The sequence below is a fragment of the Marmota monax genome, unplaced genomic scaffold (genome assembly GCF_021218885.2).
Source record: "Marmota monax isolate L192 unplaced genomic scaffold, Marmota_monax_Labrador192_F-V1.1 WCK01_AAM20220418_F8-fsc00288, whole genome shotgun sequence".
In the NCBI taxonomy this organism is placed as follows: Eukaryota; Metazoa; Chordata; class Mammalia; order Rodentia; family Sciuridae; genus Marmota; species Marmota monax.
This window is the reverse complement of record NW_026693586.1, coordinates 1,571,008-1,590,023: the sequence shown is the minus strand read 5'-3', so window position 1 is coordinate 1,590,023 and position 19,016 is coordinate 1,571,008. Positions and strand designations below refer to the sequence as shown.

At 49.6% G+C, this 19,016-nt stretch overlaps 1 protein-coding gene and 1 long non-coding RNA gene across 2 annotated transcripts in view; both read left to right on the top strand.

The window, feature by feature from the left end:
- Positions 1-19,016, top strand: part of Msra (methionine sulfoxide reductase A) — a gene marked incomplete at its 5' end in the record, with an annotated part of 82,061 nt that overhangs the window by 5,432 nt on the left and 57,613 nt on the right.
- On the top strand, positions 4,424-18,401 carry LOC124102880 (uncharacterized). The gene is made up of 2 exons (XR_006855022.2): positions 4,424-17,113; positions 18,009-18,401. It is a non-coding gene; the product is annotated as an uncharacterized LOC124102880 (long non-coding RNA).

Here is a 19,016-nt window from a genome sequence, read left to right as displayed (position 1 = left end):
GCATTAGGTAAACTCTGTGGAGCTCCCATTTACTCAGGGCCTAGTATGGTGTTGGCTCCTGGCAGATCGTCAGCAGGTATTTGTGGAGAGATGGAGCAGATGAAGAAGTTCACTTTCTTGCCCCTTTTTATGGACTAAATATTTGTGTCCCGCTCCAAAAAATTATATGTTGGAGTGCCCCCCACACAGTGTGATGACATTTAGATACAGGTATCAGGAGTTAGATGAGGCTACAAGGGTGGCGCAATCCTGATGGGAAGACCCAATGTCCTTAAAGAAGAGACTCCAGAGTGCTTGCTCTCTCTGTCCACTCCCATGCACAAAGAAGTCCTGTGAGCAACCCGCATCCCTCTGCAAGCCACCAGAAGGGGCTTCACAGTGAAACCTACCTCACCAGCACCTTGGCCTTGGCCTTCCAGCCTCTAGACGGTGACAGCAGATGTCTATTGTTGAAGCTGCCTGGTTAGTGGCCCTTTGTAATAGTGGCCTGAGCAGACTATGCCTTGCTGTGTGTTCGTGTGGGGGGTGGGCATCATGGCCCTGGGTGAGAACGTCCAGCTGGGGCCCTGGCTTCACCTTCACCCACCATGACCTTCAATGAATCTCTGCAGCTCTAATTCCTTGTGTGTAATATAGAGAAAACAAAAACAGTGAAATTTTTCATAAATCTCCACAGTTCTCAGCACTTTCCCCCATATTATGATGAATGACCTTTGAACCCATACTGGGGGCTAGAGCAGGTTCTATTCTCTTACCTGCCCTGGGAGAAAATTAGAGCTCAGAGCGGGTCATTCACATCCCCAAGATAACCCTGACACTAAACTTAGAGAGAGTCATTTGATTGTGAATTCCACATGCTTTCACCCACACAGCGTGTAGGCACTTGGTAATCTGTCTAGCATTTATGACTCTTAGGGTGTGACTGGGCGACTCCAGAAACAAGATGGTCAGCAATGGCTTCATCTGGCTTTTTCACAGGCCTTCAAATTTCAAACCCTTGTTCAAATACAGGATCAGGGAATCTTCCTTTCAGAACTCCTTGGCCAAGTTATTTCTGTTTCTGTGTTCCCAGGGAAATGGGTAGGTTGCCTGCTGGAAGGATTCTTTCTCAGGTCTATTGTGTTCATGTCCTGCAATGTTTAAAACCAGCGAGGGAGCTCCAGAGGACTCCCGCTTCCACCAACGCTGGAAAATCACACCAGTGTAGACGTGGGTAAATGTCAGTTGACATTTTATGGTTTGGGGATTATATACCTCTTCTTCATCTTTAAAAAAAGAAAAAAATTTGTACTGTTGTTTACAGCCTGAACTTATGATTTAAATGCTCATGGCAAGTTCCTGAATAATTCAGTCATTTACCTTAGTCGGAGAGAAAAATTCCCCTTTGTATGCCCAGACATAGAGTTAGAATTCCTCTTAGACCTCTCTTAGAGCTTTGAGATTGTAATTAAGAGTATTATTATGAACTCTAAATAAGAACTTGCAAAATAAATATTTTTAAAATGCCCAATTCTGGGTGACAGGCATCTATATTTCTATATGTGCAGAGGTACAGACAGCAAGATCTTTAGCCTTAATGGTTCAGTTGCATCTGGGTGATTATTTTCATTTCCACTCATTACTGTGTGTTAGACTCCCTGTATACGAGTACAGATTGCCCTTTCTTGCACTGTATTTAGAAATCTCTGCATTACCCCTGGGCATTTGTTCATTAATAGGGGGTGGGGAGAGGAAAAGCTTGCAATAATGGACTTTACATATTAAACTGTGTGCATCCACATTCAGTCCCCAATCACAAATCTGGTTTGTGTCACTGCCCTCTGGTGGTTGCAGGCCTTCATTGCAGTGTCAGGGAAGCACTTCCCCAGGGTGGAGTTGGGCGGCAGTGGCAGCTTCCAGAAGCAAGGCAGACACGGTATTGCTGGGTAATCTGTCTTTCATTTGCATTCACTGCTTTTCATTCAAGTGCATTGCAGTCACCCTAGGATTCCAACTGATGGTAGAAGAAAACATTCTTGTGAGGGCCAAGTGACATTTTCATTTTAGTGGAGGTGTAGACACAAAAATAACCCCACAGAGTGACACTGGAACAAATGAATTCAAATTCTCCATGGGTAACACTCTAATTCATCTTTCAAGGGCAGCACAGGAAGTCCCTGTGGTATTCAAGATGATTTTAGGATGTATCCAGATGAATCTTTTAAATTTTAATTGTTACATGTTTAATATGTATTAGGAGGGTAGGGAATGTTGGAGCCTACAATTTCATGAACGTTTTTGCTCAGGTGAGGTCAGGAAATGGTACCCACACACATGCACAGCTGAGTTCTTTGTAGGGTTGCATATTCTCCTAGTCTGGAGATGGATCAAAAGCCCATGGAAGTGCATGGATAATTTGGGGCCACATGGCTGTGTCCTTGCTTGTTGTATGACCTTGCATTGTTAAGTCTGGGTTCTTGATTTTTTGAGCAGGATAACAGTGGTGTCCTCGTAGGTATACTGTGGTGTGTATGTAACATATCTGTCACAGAAGAGGTGCTCAGTCAATGCCAGACTCTTTCTGTTCATCTCAAACACCCCAGGAAGCTGCTCACAGCCAGCAGCCCTCAGCATTCCCATCATGCTTTGCTTGTGACACTTCATCAAACCCATTCTGAGAGTTTCTGTGCTGCTTCTCCCTCTTGCCAATGAATGGAATCTTCCCTGCTTTGCATCTTTTGCAACACCCCATGGAGTACTTGGCACAAAGCAGGCACTCTGGGAATGTTTGTCCCATGAATTCAGCCCAAGTGCAAAATAACTATCAGCAGCATTCCCCATCCTCCCACACGTTCAGTGCCTATCATGCCCCAGAATAGGACAGGACCTGTACCTTCCTCGGCTTGTCTCCCTGGTTCTCCTGGATTGGTGAAAAGAACCAGGTTGGGGTCGGGCCCATAGGATGCAGGCAGGGAGGGGAAAGGCCACAGTGCGTTTTGCTGCATGCCCTTAACATCACCTCTTCTCTTACTAACTAATATAGAGGTTTGTTTTATATACACGCACATATAGTCCTTAATTCCAGTGAAAGACAACTGCAAGCCGTGCAAAACATTTCAAACACAGCATTTCAGCCAGGGTCGGATCTATTTTAGAGACAACAAAAGGGCCTTTGTTGTTCAAGCAGGTAGATTTATAAGCCTTGCCCTGGTTTAGTCTATATAAGATGGCCTTCGGAATGACATGATCAGAGAAACCACCGAGAGGAGGAGGGGGACGCAGGAGCCCTTTCATTTCAGTGGCGAGAGCGTGAACTGGGCTTGCTGTTTCCTACAGAGGCGGTGCGTCTGCCTTTCAAACTCCCCTTGGTTTGTCTGGGCTCCGCGTGGTTCTGAGTTTCTCGACTCACCCAACACAGCTTCCCGGCCGGCTCCTAAATGGCCGCAGAACGCCTGCTCGCGCCTGGCCGCGGAGGCGATGTTCATTTAAGGCTTGGAGAGATCAGAGCTTTCATGTTCCCACGAAAGCCGCGAGCCTCCAGCACCTCGGGAGCGGAGATGAAAGGACATTTGTGTTTGTGCATGTGTGTTTAGAGCTTAAAGGACAGGCAGAGAAAGAAAATAGATGTTAGCGCTCCGCACTTACTTCAAACTAGGACCCACTCCCTCTGGTGGGACCATTTAACTCCGAAGGCGCCGCCCCTCCCCGCGCCCCCACCGCGCTCCCCACCCCCACCGCATTCATCGCGGCCCATGTGACATCTGTTCTGGGCACTGCCGAGCCGTCTTCTCGTTGCCATGGCAGCCGGCGGAGCGAGCCCGCCCATTGGCTGCGAGCGAGGAGGAAGAAAAGGCCCGCAGTGCTGGGGTCGCGCGTCCAGCGCCCGCCCTCCCGGTGCGGTCAGCTGCGCCCGGCCACGGTCACGCGGCGCGGCCCCGCGGGTGCCCGCGGGGAGCGTCCCCCGCCGCCGTGCGCGCCCGGGACGGCGGATGGGCCGAGGTCAATGTCATTAGCTTCTCCCTCAAGTGCGTAGCGTGTGAAGGACAAAGCAGAGCGCGCCAGGCAAAGTGGGCATCCTTCTCCTTCACCTTGAACTCCTCCGGGCTCGGGCTGCTTTTGTGGAGTTTGGGTTTGAAATTCGGCAGAATGACCCTTTCTACTCGCAGCCCTGGAAGGGTGAGAGGGCGGGCCTGAGTTGAGCCAGCTCCAAATGGAATTTACCTTGCCCACTACCTTACCCTGTCACTCTAAACGCAAAGAGGGCACAATTCCAGGGCGAAATCCACACCTGAACCTGATTGCTTTGAAAGTCGTTTTCCTCCTGGCCTCACCTCCGAATTGACCCAGGCAGTTGAATTACTGTTCTGGCCTCGAAGCTGCGGTTACTCTCCCCTGACCCCCTTGGCCAGGCCAGCCGGAGCCCCGTTCCTGATCTTGTATCTGGCCAGACGGTTATGAGAAAGCCTCAATGGGGAACTGCAGCTGTCCCCCTCAGTTCCCTCCTCCTGGGGATTCGAGGCCCTCACTGAGGAGTGTTGAGTGTCGGGGACCTATTGCACCAGCTCCACCCAGTGTCCTGACTCCCCAGAGCCAGCACCAATCCAGGGCTGGCTGTGACCGACCCCCCCCCCCCCCCCCCAGACTAAGACACTGAGCACAGATCAGCACAGTTGGGGGTGGAGAAAGAAATTCACAAACATTTTCTTATCTGTTCTTCACAGTGAGCCTGGGCTGCCAATTCCCAAGGTCACCCAATTTGCAAATGGATGAGCCTGGGATACTGGTACAGACTGAGTTCTCTGCTTCCAGGAGAGAATGCCTGCTCACGCCATTCCCTCACATGGCCAAGTAGATTTCATCCAGACAAGTCACACCCTGGCAGTGACATTGGATAAGTTAATTCCCACATCCCTTCTCTCCTCACACTTTGCAGTGCTGAGGATGGAATCCAGGGCCTTGCTGCTGGGCACGGGCTCCAGCTTGCCTCATTCTTATCTTGTCTGTTTTACATCTTTGAGAAATGTTTCATTAGTGCTTAATCTGTCACATTCAGGGTTGATGGGTTAGGAATGTTTGTGACAGAAACACATATATAAATCCAGAAACTTTACAGTACAGCAAAATTTTGTAGGAAAGAAGTATGAAGAAGACAGACCTAGTTTGGGGAATCACTGTGCCAAGGAGTTGGTTGAATAAAACACTTATGTATTATTTTTACACATATTCACACCAAAGGTTCTGGGTGGTTTTGGTAATTCATAGGGTTAAACACCTAAGCACTTGTGATAGGAAAAGACACACACACACACACACACACACACACTTTTAAAAATGTCCATTCCTGTCTGGCTTCCTTACAAAGTCATCAGTGAAAATTGCCACATGGTTACTTTGCCTGTTGTGTTTCAGACAAAATTCAATAATGCCCAAGGTAAACGAGTGGAATGAGAGAGGTGGGAGCTGGCACTGGACCAGGTGGACACGTGTGTTCTTCTTTAAGTGGGCAGCCCATACTGGGCACAGGCTTTTGTTACCTTGTGTAATGTCTTGTCATAGGTCCCAGAATTGCACTTTATGTAATAAATTACAAGTCTGTGTCTGTTTATACGTGAGATGCACAGGTTATCTTTAGCGCACATGCGAGTGTTTGTGTGTATGTGTGTGTGTGTGTGTGTGCTCATGCGTGCTCGTGTGCATATTTACTTAAATCAGTGAATTTCTAGGCAGGGCCAGTTGGTTTATCATTTAGGATTCAGGGATGCTGCAAATATATCTGGAATAAAATGGGAATTAATATCTTTCCAAAGACAGGCTGAGAAATCTTGTTCCTATAAATTGCTTCCTTTCTCTGGTGGCAGGCTAGTCAGACATGGGCCACCATTTCACAAGTATAGTCAAGAGAATAAAGAACACCAAAATTAAGACCAGTCTGTCCATGCCGTGTTGGTACAGGATTCACAGTTCAACTCACCTGTGCTCAAAGGTGAACTTCTATGCCTTTTGTGAGGTGGTGAGCTGTCAAAATGGGTCACTGCCACAGCAAGGCAGCAGCTCCAGCAGCCTAGTCACATTCAAGATGCTCCAAGGGACTGTCTGATATTCAGCCAGAGAGCAGCATTAGTCTCTATAGGTTAATCCGTGCTCATCCTGCTTCTGGAAGGTGGTTAATTTTTTCTGGTTATGATATCAAATATGGTTAAGTTTTCCTTGACAGTCTCTGGTTTGTGATTTTCTACCTGGAGCCTCACACTCCCTGCCCTCCTCCTCGGCCCCCCAGCCATGCTGAGGCTCCCTTCAGCCTCTATTCAATCCACCTGGGCACAGCCATCTTCAGGAGCATGTTATTAAAGCATCATTAGTATGCAGCAAGGTGCCCTTCTCTCTGCTAAATCACCTTGTAAAGTGGTCCTCACAAAATGCACGTTCTTTGTTATGACAGCAAGGCTTCATGTTTCCAATGCAAGCTAATAAGACTTGAAGTAGAGAGCTAACTGAGGTGACCCAGCCCATCAGGGGTGAGGGAGGTTGATAAGAGATAAGAGACATGAGTCCAAGGGTCACCCCAAGAGCAGCCGGAGAAAAGAGCACCTTCTGTAGGAGAAACAGGCAAAGGGGTGTGTGAGCGACCAGGCAGGACTAAGAAAGGAAATGAGAGCCATTGTGTGCACCTGGTGGAAAAGGATCCTGGAGATGTAGCTGGAGAGGGAAATGGCCACAGAAAGCAGAAAGTGGTCAAGAATAATTGTGGTCTGGTGAGCACATGAGCAGTTTGGAGGGACTGAGGAAACTCTGAGCAGCAGCCTGAGTGCCGTCTGCTAGCTGGAAAAACCTCTAACACCCTCCGTGGACTTTGGTGGTGCTTCCATGACTTGTACCAGTTTTTCCTAATTTCCTAATCCACCAAATCGAGCTAGTAACCCTGGCCCTGCTGTCCACTGTGGGCTGTTGTGAGGATCAAGGGAGATTACCGTGGTGCAGAGGACTATAATCTAGAAAATGCTCCCCAGGGCAAGACTTGAGCAGGATGCTGTTGTGGGAGCACAGGAGAGGCAAGTCCCCGTCCTTGCGGAACCGCATTTCCCAACTGAAGAAAGAGCCCACGCTGTTTTCTTTCCATTTTTCTATTCACGGGGGTCGTTACTATGTTCGGATGAACTAGGGTGACTTACAGCAATTGGTTGAAGGGGGCCCATAGAAGAAAATGCAGTTGAACTTTTCTTCATCACTGACCATCGCCGAGGGGACCCTGCTTCTCCAGCCCCTTAGCTTAAGATTGAAACCATAGGGGCTGGGATGTGGCTCAAGCGGTAGCGCGCTCACCTGGCATGCGTGCGGCCCGGGTTTGATCCTCAGCACCACATACAAACAAAGATGTTGTGTCCGCCAAATACTAAAAAATAAATATTTAAAAAAAAAAAAAAAGATTGAAACCATAACAAACACAAGGACACTCACTGGGGGACAGTGTTTGAACTTGAGTTTATGAAACTCTCCTCTTACAGTCCCTTCCTCAAATGTGGAGACTGGCCCTTTTCTGTGACTCTGCTGCAAAAGACAGCTCATCTCTGAACTGAGTTGGTGTCAAGAATTGCCATCACTTATGACCTAGGTCTGATTTAAACCCCCTTTGCTTGGGGTCTGTTTTTTAAAAGCCTGCATAAGCAGCATAAGGCAGTTGGATTCCATGTCCACCCTGTTCCTGCCTTAAGGTCTTTTGTTTTCTAAAGAAAGGTGATCCATAGGGTTAGTGTGAACTCCCCCACAGGTGGGGTGGTCTTCCCACGGGAGGCCAAGCAGCGAGTCCATTCTGCAGTGTTCTGCAGATTCCAGAGCCCCACCCAGACCTACAGAATCAGAATCTCCCCTGGTGTAAGCTGTACCCGTGTAGGGTACTCTGAGCCCTGGTTCACAGTTTTGGGGAAGAGCTACCTCCTGGGCCTGCTTGGTGCATGTTAAAATGCCCGGCTGCTCTTCAGCTGTGCAAAAGCAAACTGGGAGCACGAGGCTTTCTCCTCTCGCCCTCTGGCCTCCAGCATGGAGAGGGTGGCTCTTCTGCTTCTGTGTGTCTTCCAGGCATGAACTTGAGCAGTGATTCTCAGGCTTTTCAGCCTCAACACCTCTTGAAAATCTTTAAAAATTGCCAAGGATCCCCAAGGAACTTTTGTTTGATATTTGCCCTATTGCAAATTAATACTGGGAAATTTCTAAAACCTAAGCACACATTCTGCTAACCATCAGAATGATGACATCAGCTCACTCACGTAGCTTCCGGAAAACTCCACCTACACTCAGAATAACAGTGAAAAAAGGAAATATATCTCAGTACTGATATTGAGGAGCTAGGAAAGATCTGGGGTTCTTGAGGCACACTGATCTGTAGAACACAGGTCCCATCCTACTGTGCTGTTTCTCTGTGGAACACAGGAGTCAAGCTGATCGTTGAGTCACCCACCAAGAAGGGCTGTAGAGAAGGATCTGAGCCCCACCCAGTTCTCTACTTTTACAGATGAGGAACCTGAGCCCCCAAGAATGAAGTGACATCACCAAGCTCCCACAGCCTGGGTGCTCAGGTGCATTTATACCCTGCAGCGTCAGCCCACTGGGCTTATGCCCATCAGCTTAGTGGCTTAGTGGCTTAGGGCCCAGGCTTCATTCAGAGGTAGCTTGGTCCCAATCCCAGCTCTGCAACTGTGTGAGTGTGGGCAAGTCTTTTAACTTCTGTGGCCTCAGCTTCCTCATCTATAAAATGCAGAATAAACAAATATCTGCCTCATAGGCTTGCTGAGAAAAGCAAATGAGATAGTTCATGTAAATGGCCTGGCATCTTACATAAGTATCTCTCACTTACATCCAGACACATGCGCGCACTCACACGCACTCCTGCCTTAACTTCTCAGCTAACTTGTGGAGAGCTACATTCATAATATTGCAGCAATCACTAGTCCTAGAAAGTGCCACCAGTTCTTACCCATCTTATGGTCTCAACTGCTCTCTATCCAAAAACCTTCCTGTTGGCTCCACAGCGCTGCAGTGTGAGGGGATTCCAGGATTCATGGTGAATGCCTCTGTCTGTCTTCCCAACAGGCTGAAGACAGAGCTAACATGGGTCTAATTAGTTACATGTCAGACCCAACAATCCATGCTGGGTGTCATGTAGGACCGAGCAGTGTTTTCAAGGTGGTACGAAACCCTGTAATGAGCCAGCGAATGGTATTATTACAGTCGAATAAACTGAAGTCTGATTTATGATGATTAAAATTAGTTTCTAGCATATGTTTTTCCTCTTTTCCCCAAAGTGGAAGATATGTGTCTGTAGCACCAACCATTTTCAAATTGCATTCCCAAACCACTCTTTAATTGTCTACTAATCAGTTCATGGGAGAGCTCAGTGAAGGTAGGTGACCCACTTCTCCATACTTTAAAATGTAAATATAGCACTTTATTCCTTGGGGGGTCTCCTTGGTCCTCACATGCAAGCCAACAGATTTCTATTGTAAAATTGTTAGTATTGTTAAAATAGTATACTTGAATTTGAAGATGTTATAAGCAAATAACAACAAAAGGCAGAGATTTTTAAAATGATGTCCTATAAATAACTATAGTCTGTGTATCCAGCCAAATGAGATAATGTGCGCTCTATGGGCCCAGCCGTCTCAGATCCTGTTCAGACATATGTGGGTATCAATAATGAATGAATAAACTGATTCATCCTCTGTCTTGCTGAGTGTCTCTCTGGGAGATACTGCTTGTGGCTCTTGTTTACCTAAAGATCACTTTGAAGGCAGAATGCTCTGTAGTCCTAAATAGCAGCACCTTGCCTAGAGTTGACATGTGCTCCTGTCTCCAAGCCCCAGGATGGGAGCTTCTCCCTCTTGCCAAGGAGGTAGAGTGCACATCCCGAAAGACGCCGTGGTGAAAGCACCGGGCTTCCCTGTGCCTCCCACTCAGGACTGTGTGATGGAGGCAGGGGCCTCCTTCACCCAGCTGTGCAGCACCCAGCAGCTGCCCACCTCTGCTGCTGGTCCACAAAGTGGGGTTGGCTGCCTCCACCCTCAGGCAGGCACGCCAGCCCTGTCCAGTGGCCTCGAGGGTGGGGGTGGGTTGCATGGGTGACAATTCTTAGGGATGCACGTGCTAACTGCCGTGATTTTGAGAGATTCTAGAACTTGAGCTCAGGTTTTCATGTCAGGCAGGGATGACTCAGTTCACTGTGAGGGTCTCCTCCAGTGTGTGGTGGAGACTGAAGGCCTCAGGCCTGTGAGGGCCCAGGAACGGCGGTCATAGACTCGTTTCTTTGCCTTACAAACACTGTGGCTTAAAATGACCACTTCTCCTGCTTGCGCGGGTTGGCTGGAGTGTTCCCTTTTTCCCTGAGCTGCTCACGTGACTACCTCTGGAGGCGGGCCCAGGCCTCTCCCTTCTCCCAGCCCTTCCTCTGGGAGGTCCACCAGGGGCTGGCTGGCTCCGGGGTGGTGGCAGCTGGGCCAGGGCTGCAGGGCTCATCACACCTCGGCTTCCGCTGGCTAATGCAGGTCACCCCGTCAGGCCCACAGTCATCAGGGAGGGGACTGTGCAGTGAGACCAGGAGGCACAGCTCATGGAGGCTGTTAGTGTAACAGTCTCCCCGACTTGGCCTCAGTTTTCTTGCCAGCTACATGGGATTCGTTGTTAAGAATGCTTGGGGAGGGGGCGGTGCTGGGGAGCCTGGGAGTCAAGAGATGTGTTTTCTATTCCAGATCTGTCTCTGAGTGAGCGTGTGCTCTCGGGCTCCATCATCCTGTGAGTAAAGGCAAGGTCTTAGACCGAGTCATCCAAGGCCCACTCGCCCGCCCACATGCGCACACACACGCCCATTTCCATCTCCCACTCAACATGGAAATCAGATAGGATTGGAAGCTCCTGAAAGCACTAAGTTCTATGCATCACAGCATGTTATTACCAACCCTATTTATGTAGAATTCTTGTAGATATATTTTGTGTTGACTTGTCTTTGCTGTGACAAAATACCTGAGGAAAATCAGCTTAAAGGTGGAAAATTTTATTTTGGCTCATGATGCCGGAGGTACCAGTCTGTGGCCTTGGCTCCATTGCTTTGGCCCTCTGGCCAGGCATCCTGTCATAATGGGAAGTGCCTGGTGGAACAAAGCTACTCGCTTCATGAGGCCGGGAAGCGAAGAGAGAATAAAGGGGCCCTGGACAAAATGAGCCCTTCAAAGGCAGCCCCCACACTGCAGCGCTTCCTCCACTGCCCGGTCTCCTGCAGTCACCATCACCTCCCAGCAGCACCACCCTGGGGACCAAGCCCTCAACAGTTAGGGGCAGACGTGGCTTTCTTTGGCTGGACTAAGTGAGGAGCTGGGGTAGAAGCAGAACGAGGGGAGCTCTCGGTTTAATTCCTGACCGTGGGCTGATGGCTACCGGGCTTGCTGGGCTTCCCTGCTGGCCACCAGTGGTACTAGGGTGGCCTCCTGCCTGGTGGCCGCGGGTGGTGGGTCCGACTTCTGTTTTCACGCAAGCTGTTGCATCGGGTGTCTGCAGCCTCCCAAGTCCCTGGACCCGAGAAGCTGATCTTCCGTCACTCCTTGTCCTCGCAGACCCCCTGTCCAGACCCTGCAACGCTGCCTCGGCGTCCCCCACGTGCTCTCGTCGCTCCTTCACCTTCTCAAAGTGCCTGTCCCCAGGGCTTGTCCTAGCTCCTTCCCTCTTGAGTCCCATAGCGTCCTGAGGGCAGGCTTCTGCTCACCCATTGCTGTCCCCAGACCTCAGGACATCTGGTCAGCTTAGAGTTGGTCAAACAAATCTGCATCTCAAAATTACGGCTCCTGGGCTGGGGTCGTGGCTCAGCGGCAGAGCGCTTGCCTGGCATGTGTGTGAGGCCCCGGGTTCGATTCTCAGCACCACCTGTGAATAGTAGATCAATACAGGTCTATCAACAACGGTATATAAATTACATCTCCAGCCCAGGTTTTCACCTTTCTCCACAGCCTATTCCTCTTCCTCATGATGTCTTCATTCTCTGAAGTCCCAGATCCCCTCTCTTGTCCCTTCTAGGTCCCCAGTGGGTGTCCCTCCACCCTTGTTCTGGCCTCAGCCTCCTGCCTGGTCACTGGGCTCCAGCCTCTCTCTGGTCCATCTTCCACACCTTTCCAGGATCCCCTTTCCAGGATCCCGGATCTCTGTAGAAGCCCTCCATGGCCTCTAGCTACATGGTGCTGGACATATGCTCTCTGAAACCGCCGTTCACAGTGCTCCCTGCTCCTTGACATGCCCCTGGCTCCCCAGTCCAGTGGGTCCCATGATTGCTTCTAGGCCAGGCCTGTCCCTTCCCTCGCCTCTGCTGTCTTGACCACACTCCAGGCTGAGCGAATCCCCTAACACTGCCGTCTCTCCCCATGACAGTCACACGGATGCTCTGTGCTGCGTCCTCTGTGCAGACAGTGTCTCTGTTGCTGAGCTGAGCTCACCGCCAGGTACGTGCTAAACATGCATCGAGAGAAAGGATGGTTGGTGCCGCTGCCCTGAGCATCTGGAAGAGCCCTCACATCAAGTGGGCTCATACTTGAATGGATTTGAGAGTGACCGCTTCCGACCTGCAGTTGAAGCTTGTTTATTAAGTTTGCTTGTGAATCGTGAGGTCCTCTAGAGGGGAGCTGAATAAGACTTCAGGACCCTCAGTATTTACTTAGCCCCCCTTCTGAGGTTCCGGTAAACTGCTTTGTGTTTGAATAAGGACTTGGTCCCTTCTCCAGGAGATCCTCTTTCTGGGCCTGTGCCGGCAGCATGGTCGAATGCCTATTTCCCAACTTGCATCCAGAGAAAACTGGCTTTTTTCATTAGAAGCTCAGTTCGCAATACGAAGGGACCTAAATTGTTTACTTCCTGACTCATTAATATTCTGCAGTGATATGTCATGCTGGAAAGAGGGACAGGGTGGCAGAATTGGGGCCAACAGGCGGCTGGATCTGGGGAGAGGGCATGCTGAGGACGAAGTGGTGGGCATGTGGGACCACCTCGGAGACCAGCCTAGTGACAAAGAAGTGGCTGCCTGTGCCTCGTGCTGTATGAAAACGCCAGCCAGCTTGGTATCTTGGTCCCTGGATTTCCATTACCCGATGAAGACAGAGCATTCAGAGAATGCCAGGGAGCCCCAGCCTGGGAGGTGAGCACGGAGGACACCGGCCACATCTGCATAATCACAGCATTTTAAACCGTGATCAGATAAAGCAGATCATACATGATGACCAAAAATCAAAGCAGTTACAAATAAAACAGAGTGCACTGTTGTTAAAATGGCTGCAGGTTATATTCAGGAACTGTTTTTGGTGGCGTTGGCATTCCCACTGCCGCAGACTCACCTTTGCCCTCTCGGGTGGCGACCTGCCGCCCTGCTCTGCTACACTCTCCTCCTCTGGCTTCTCTGCCTGCCTTCTTGCCCTGACTCCCTCTGCCTAGTGTGCCTTTCCCCTTCCTCCCATTCCTCAGGATGGAATTAGAGCTCGACTCCCCTGGGGTTGCTTTCTCCCCTGCAGCCACAGAGGGTCCTGTAATTCTTAACACACACCACGACCTCCTGATGTACCTTGAGTGCAGGTCTCTGTGCTCCTCTGTGTGCCTCCCTTTGGTAATTCCTGAGATAAGGAGGACCCTGCCTAGGTTGCTTTGAGATCTCCCTCCATCCTGTGACCAGCAGAGGGCCTGATACTTATCAGAAGGCTAGAAATGGTAATTTAACGAAGTTGAACTAGTGGGCTGTTGAGACTCTGCTTAGCTCCAAGAGAACAGCTCTCTTCCCATTGTTGCCCTTTTAGGCCTTCTAGCCCCACTGTCTTACTCCATTTTTCATTGCTATAGCAAAATACCTGAGACAAGATAATTTATAAAGAAAAGAGATTAATTTTGTCTTTGGTTTTGGAGGCTGGAATTCTAAACAGCATTGTGCAGGCTCTGGTATGGGCCCTTGGATCCATCACATTATGGTGGCGTATGTGTGTATCCGTGTACCATTGGGGTACTTTCCTTTTTCCAGGATTCAACCATGGAAGCCCTACCTAATGACCTGATCTAATCTAATACTTCCCAAAGAGTCCACCCTCATGACCATAGTTGGTAAGCTTCCATCTTCTTCACACCATTAGGTAGTACTTAATATTCGACCCTGCCACCCACCGTCCTTGACATCTGTGGCAGGTCACTCTTGAGCTCTTGACAGGAGGTGCCTGGCTGCTAGAATGTCAGAGCCCAAGGGTTCCTAGGGGCCTTCTCACCGGGCCTCACTCACAGACTTGTGTTACCCAGCTGATGAGGTGCAGGCTCCCTCTGCCTTCACAGAAGCTTTGGAATTTAAGGAGCTGGCTGGGCCCCGAGAGCTGGGGCCTGGGCTGGGTTTCGGGCGTTTCTGTAACTAGCCGGGCCATTGGGGTACTTTCCCTTTTCCTGTTAAGATCATGAGTCACAAACCAGTGACCTATGAGTAGAATGGGGTCTGGAATCTCCTTTTTCCAAGTTTAAACATCACTGCCCTTCGACAGGGACCTCGTTGCAGCTGGCCCCGGCCCCTGCTGTCGCCCACCTCCTTGGGCTTTCCGCTTCCTACCTGCACTCTCAGGCCTTCGGGGACTTCCGTGGTGACAGTGCAGTCTCCACCCTGCTCACTTCCCCATCCGCTGTCCTTGCTGGCTGCTGAAGGCACTTAGACCTGAAATCCTTGCATGAGAAGGTCACCCAAAGCCCTTCCTGCTCTGGCATCCAGTGCACCTATTGTTGGCATGAGTTTCTGAGTTCAGTGAATCCAGAGTCCCTTAGTGTTCCACTGAGTTAGAACTCACTTATCACTAGACACGTTTGAACAAGAGCCAGAAAGTGGCCCTCAAATTTGCAGAGCAGGTCTGCTGTCCTGCAGGCTGAGTGGGCTTGCACCAAGCCCACTCACTGTCTCTGGCACAGCAGAGTGGCTTGTCACCAGGGCCAGAGCCCTAGTGCTTGATGGCTGCAGTGCCAAATGGCCCAAGACCCCAGCCAGCCTGCCCCCAAGGTTCTCTGCCTCTTTGCCTCCCCCTCCCCCTCCACAGCCTGGAGTGCTCCCTCTGCCCGTCGCTAGGAGCCCTGCAGGCCACCGCAGTAACTTGCACAGTCAGCCTGGCCAGAAGGGCTTGTGGGGGCTCCAGAGCAGCCAGAGGTCATCCGTCCCTTATGGGATGTGGCATCCTTTAGGGTGGTAGACTGTGTCTTTTAACCACCATGCAACACCATCCTTTCCTGTTAATTATCTGTGACTGCTTTTGAAGTGCTGGGAGGAGAAGCATTTAAGTTGGGGAGGGCCGGAAGTCCACCCAAGGCACCCAGAGGCACTTCACATGGAGGCTGTTTCTTCTAGTGACACCCCACGTCCACAGAAACAGTCACACCACCCCTCTTGTGCTCTGTTTACCAAAGAACATCATGTCACTAATGGGATGTGTTTTCCTCCTCAAGGTGACGTTCATCTGCATAGATGATCACTATAAAAAGACAAAGATTTCTGAGAAGACCTGGTACTTCTGAGGTCTCTGTAGGGGGAGGTTGATTACAGAACTCCCCCGTTCAGGTGAGGCCTCCCGTGAGAACACTGGCGATCCAGAGTCAAAGACCGTCGCACAGGGGCGATGACTGGGGCAGACCCTGTCGACCTCACAGCACACCCTGAGCACCCGAGTCACCTGAGCATCCTGTTGCAGTGCAGATTTGCATCCCGTAGGGCTGGCGTGGGCCTGGGGCGGTATTTCTAACAAGCTGCAAGCAGAGGCCTGGGGTCCAAGGTTACCTGGAACTTTCTCTGGACCCTGGTTCTCCACAGTAACCTTTAATGGAAGAGAACTCTGATTGTAGGGTTGTTGAGAGCGAACTGAGGGCTGAGCTATGTATGACTTCCATGTTCCTGAGCCCAGGGGCGAGGACATTTAAATAAAGCAGCAGAAAGTGTGGGTGTTTGGAGGAGGGGAGACAGGGATGTGTGAAAAGCTCCCCATTTCCTGATTCCTCACTAGGCTTCTCCTCTTTTGTGAGCTGATGCCCATGACCCAGAAAGCACACATCCCAACAAAGTTCTCCCACAGTTGGACAAGGTGGAGCTCTTGCCGAGTTCATTTAGTAAATTGGTCCTGAATCTTTAAATTGTTGTTAGGTGTAAAATCATACATCTAGAAAGACATTAAAAGATTATATAAAAGATAATGCATGTGTGTGTCCGTGAACTCCCTGGGAAAGCGTGTTTGTTGGTATGTAAGTGAGCAAATTTAGTGCTTGGAATGGGTTCCTCATGTGCCTTGGGACTACGGGTTCAGCACAGGGCAGGGCAGTGGGGTGGAGACAGGAGGGGAGGACAGGATGGGCCACGTGGCTGGATGGCTTACAGCAGATTACTTTAATTTTGGTGCAAGAGTGATCTAAGGAGCTGACTTATCAATGTGTAGAAGATTGCAGTTGCAATTTGCTGGTTAGTCTCTGTTCTTTGAATGCTTTCCTGAAGTGCCATTTTGTCTCAGTAAAATGCTCCCTAAAAATACTCAAATATTTTTAGTTGTAGAGTACAAATCAGATTGAGCTGCACATTTCCCTGGTGAGCAAAAGTGATGAGTTTGTGTTCATTAACTTGAGGCCATCTGGTGCAGACACGCCGCAGTCTGTGAATCAAACGTGCATCAAACTCCAGGGATCAGAAAGCGCGCCAGACCCAGTGTTTTGGAGAGTCAACAACAACCAGAGGGAGAAAGAGGCCTCAGCTATCTTTTTCTTTTATTTTTAAAAATCAGGGCTCCTTGCAGTGCATCAGAGCCTTCCTCTGCTCAGCTGGCGGAGCACAGCGCCGTCTCGCCGTTGCCCAGCTCCACCGTCTTTGGAGTGTGCTTCCGGAGAACTCATGTGCCCCGCGTCATCTCCGTGAGGGCAGAGGGAGGAGAAAGCACAAAGGCCCTTTCTGAATGTTTTCCTGTAACCATAGGCCAGAGCCAGCCATGCACGGTGCCCAAGGCTCGGTGAGACCCACTTATGGAAGCAAAGGCCCGCTCCAGGTAGTGGGCGCCCACGGGGCACCTCAGGAAAACCTAGGAGAAGCCCCAGCCCCGGCTAGCGTTCCATTTGGCCCTCTCACCACATATGAGTAAGTAAGCTGTGCTCTGCTGACCCCTTATGGTGTCCCAGGCCTTCCCGTCCTGCAGAGGTTGGTGCAGGAGAAGGACGCTCTGAAGGAGTGGGCTGCCGGGAGACTCTTCCAGCAGAGAAGCTGTGGTTCCTGAATTTGAAACTGGAGACTTGTCCCTGTGTTTTTGCATCCCTGGTCAGCCCTGCTGACTTTTCTGTGATTTGATGTGCTTTCCTGGGCGGCCACGGGAAGGAGATGCCATCGGGGGCTGCAGATGGAGGGAAAATGAGAATCATGACTCTCTGGCTCAGTCTCCCCACCTGCTCACTGCCCAGGGCCCAACCTGTGTGTTCTAAGATGACTGGGTTCCACTGGGAAAATCCTTTGAAACCCCACTCAGGACAATAGTAAACATAAATAAATAAACAGCTATTTTTCTATGTCTTATGTTGTAGGAAATTTTGTATTTCACTAAGCATGAAGAAAAAGAGGAAACAAAGGATTTTAAGATCCAAACACTTTCATTCTTAGGAAAGGAAGGCAGGGTGACCAGTGTGCATGAAGATCTGCCCAAGCACTGGGAAGACAGCTCACATGCGCTCCCTTTTGTCCGTGTGTTGATTTTTGAAAGTTCATGTCGCTCAGCACCTGCTGTGGGCCAGCCCCAGCCACTGTCCTTGGTGGCAGTGTTTGTAATACGAGAAGCTCACAGCTCTTTATTTTGTTTTGTGTACCTGAAGAGTTAGCACTAGAGTTTCAATGTATCATATTGTTTTTTACTTTAACGCCCTGAATGAAGATTTTCTTGTACTTTGGGAAACTCATCCTCCAGTATGAGAGAACTGAGCTCTCTGATGTCCTGTGAAGCCATAAACTGAATTCTGATGTCTTTTTGTTGGACTTTATCTCTCAGTTGGTAGAATCTGCATCAACTGCAAGATCTGATGAGTGGTACATACCAACCCCACAGGAGCAAGGACGGAGCAGGAAGGAAGAGTGGGAAGATCAGATGAGTTCTTAAGGAGTTTCATGGAGAAACAGAATTTTGTTATGGTTTTGATTGTGCAATTAATGTGTGTTTATTGAGGAAAATATAGGTAAGCAAACAGGAGAGAGTAAAAAGTGCCATGAGTATTTATTTAAACACTTTGGCATGTATACTTCTGTTTCTGTCTCTATGGCCCTAAGTACCTTAACCAATAGAATCACAGTGTACATACCTTGTTTTGTAACCTACCTTTTCAGTGATCAATATTTGATAAATGTATTTTCATACCATTAAATGTCATTTTGATACCGCCTGTTATCGGTGACGAGTTCTGCTCCCTCAAATGTTGAAGTTTGAACATTAGAGAAGGACTCCAAAGCAAGCATATGAAGCAGGGTTTATTTAAAAAGGGGTGACATAGAATTTCCCCGGGAGGGAGAAGGGGGCCATAGCTGGTACCTGATCCCAAGAAGCGAGGTGTTCTGCCCCTTTTATGTGTCCTAGGCTTCCTTTGTTCTCCTGCCCTCTCCCCCTTATCTCTGTCCTTCCTGCGTACCTGACTAGGCCCAGGAATGCTTGGTGGGGTGGCCAAAGGTGGGAGACAGTGGGCTGAAGGGGAAGGGCAGGATGGTGGGCTCAGGACACATTAATTAACAACCTTATAGCTCCCTGCAGGGAGGGGAAATCCTGGGACAGGTGACCTTAGCAATAGGTAGGAGCAGGGCAGGTTCTTGATAAGGGTGGAGGAAGGACTCTGAGGAATTAACATTTCAATCTCTCAGGGGACAGTCTCTAGCTAGCTGGGACTCACTCAAAATTGGCCTGACTCATCTGACCTGACTGATTTACCTATCTATACTGTCTGTCTGTCCAATTCTGGCCTCCATCTTACCATGTTATCTTTATCACTCTGTGGTGCCCATTGAATGGATA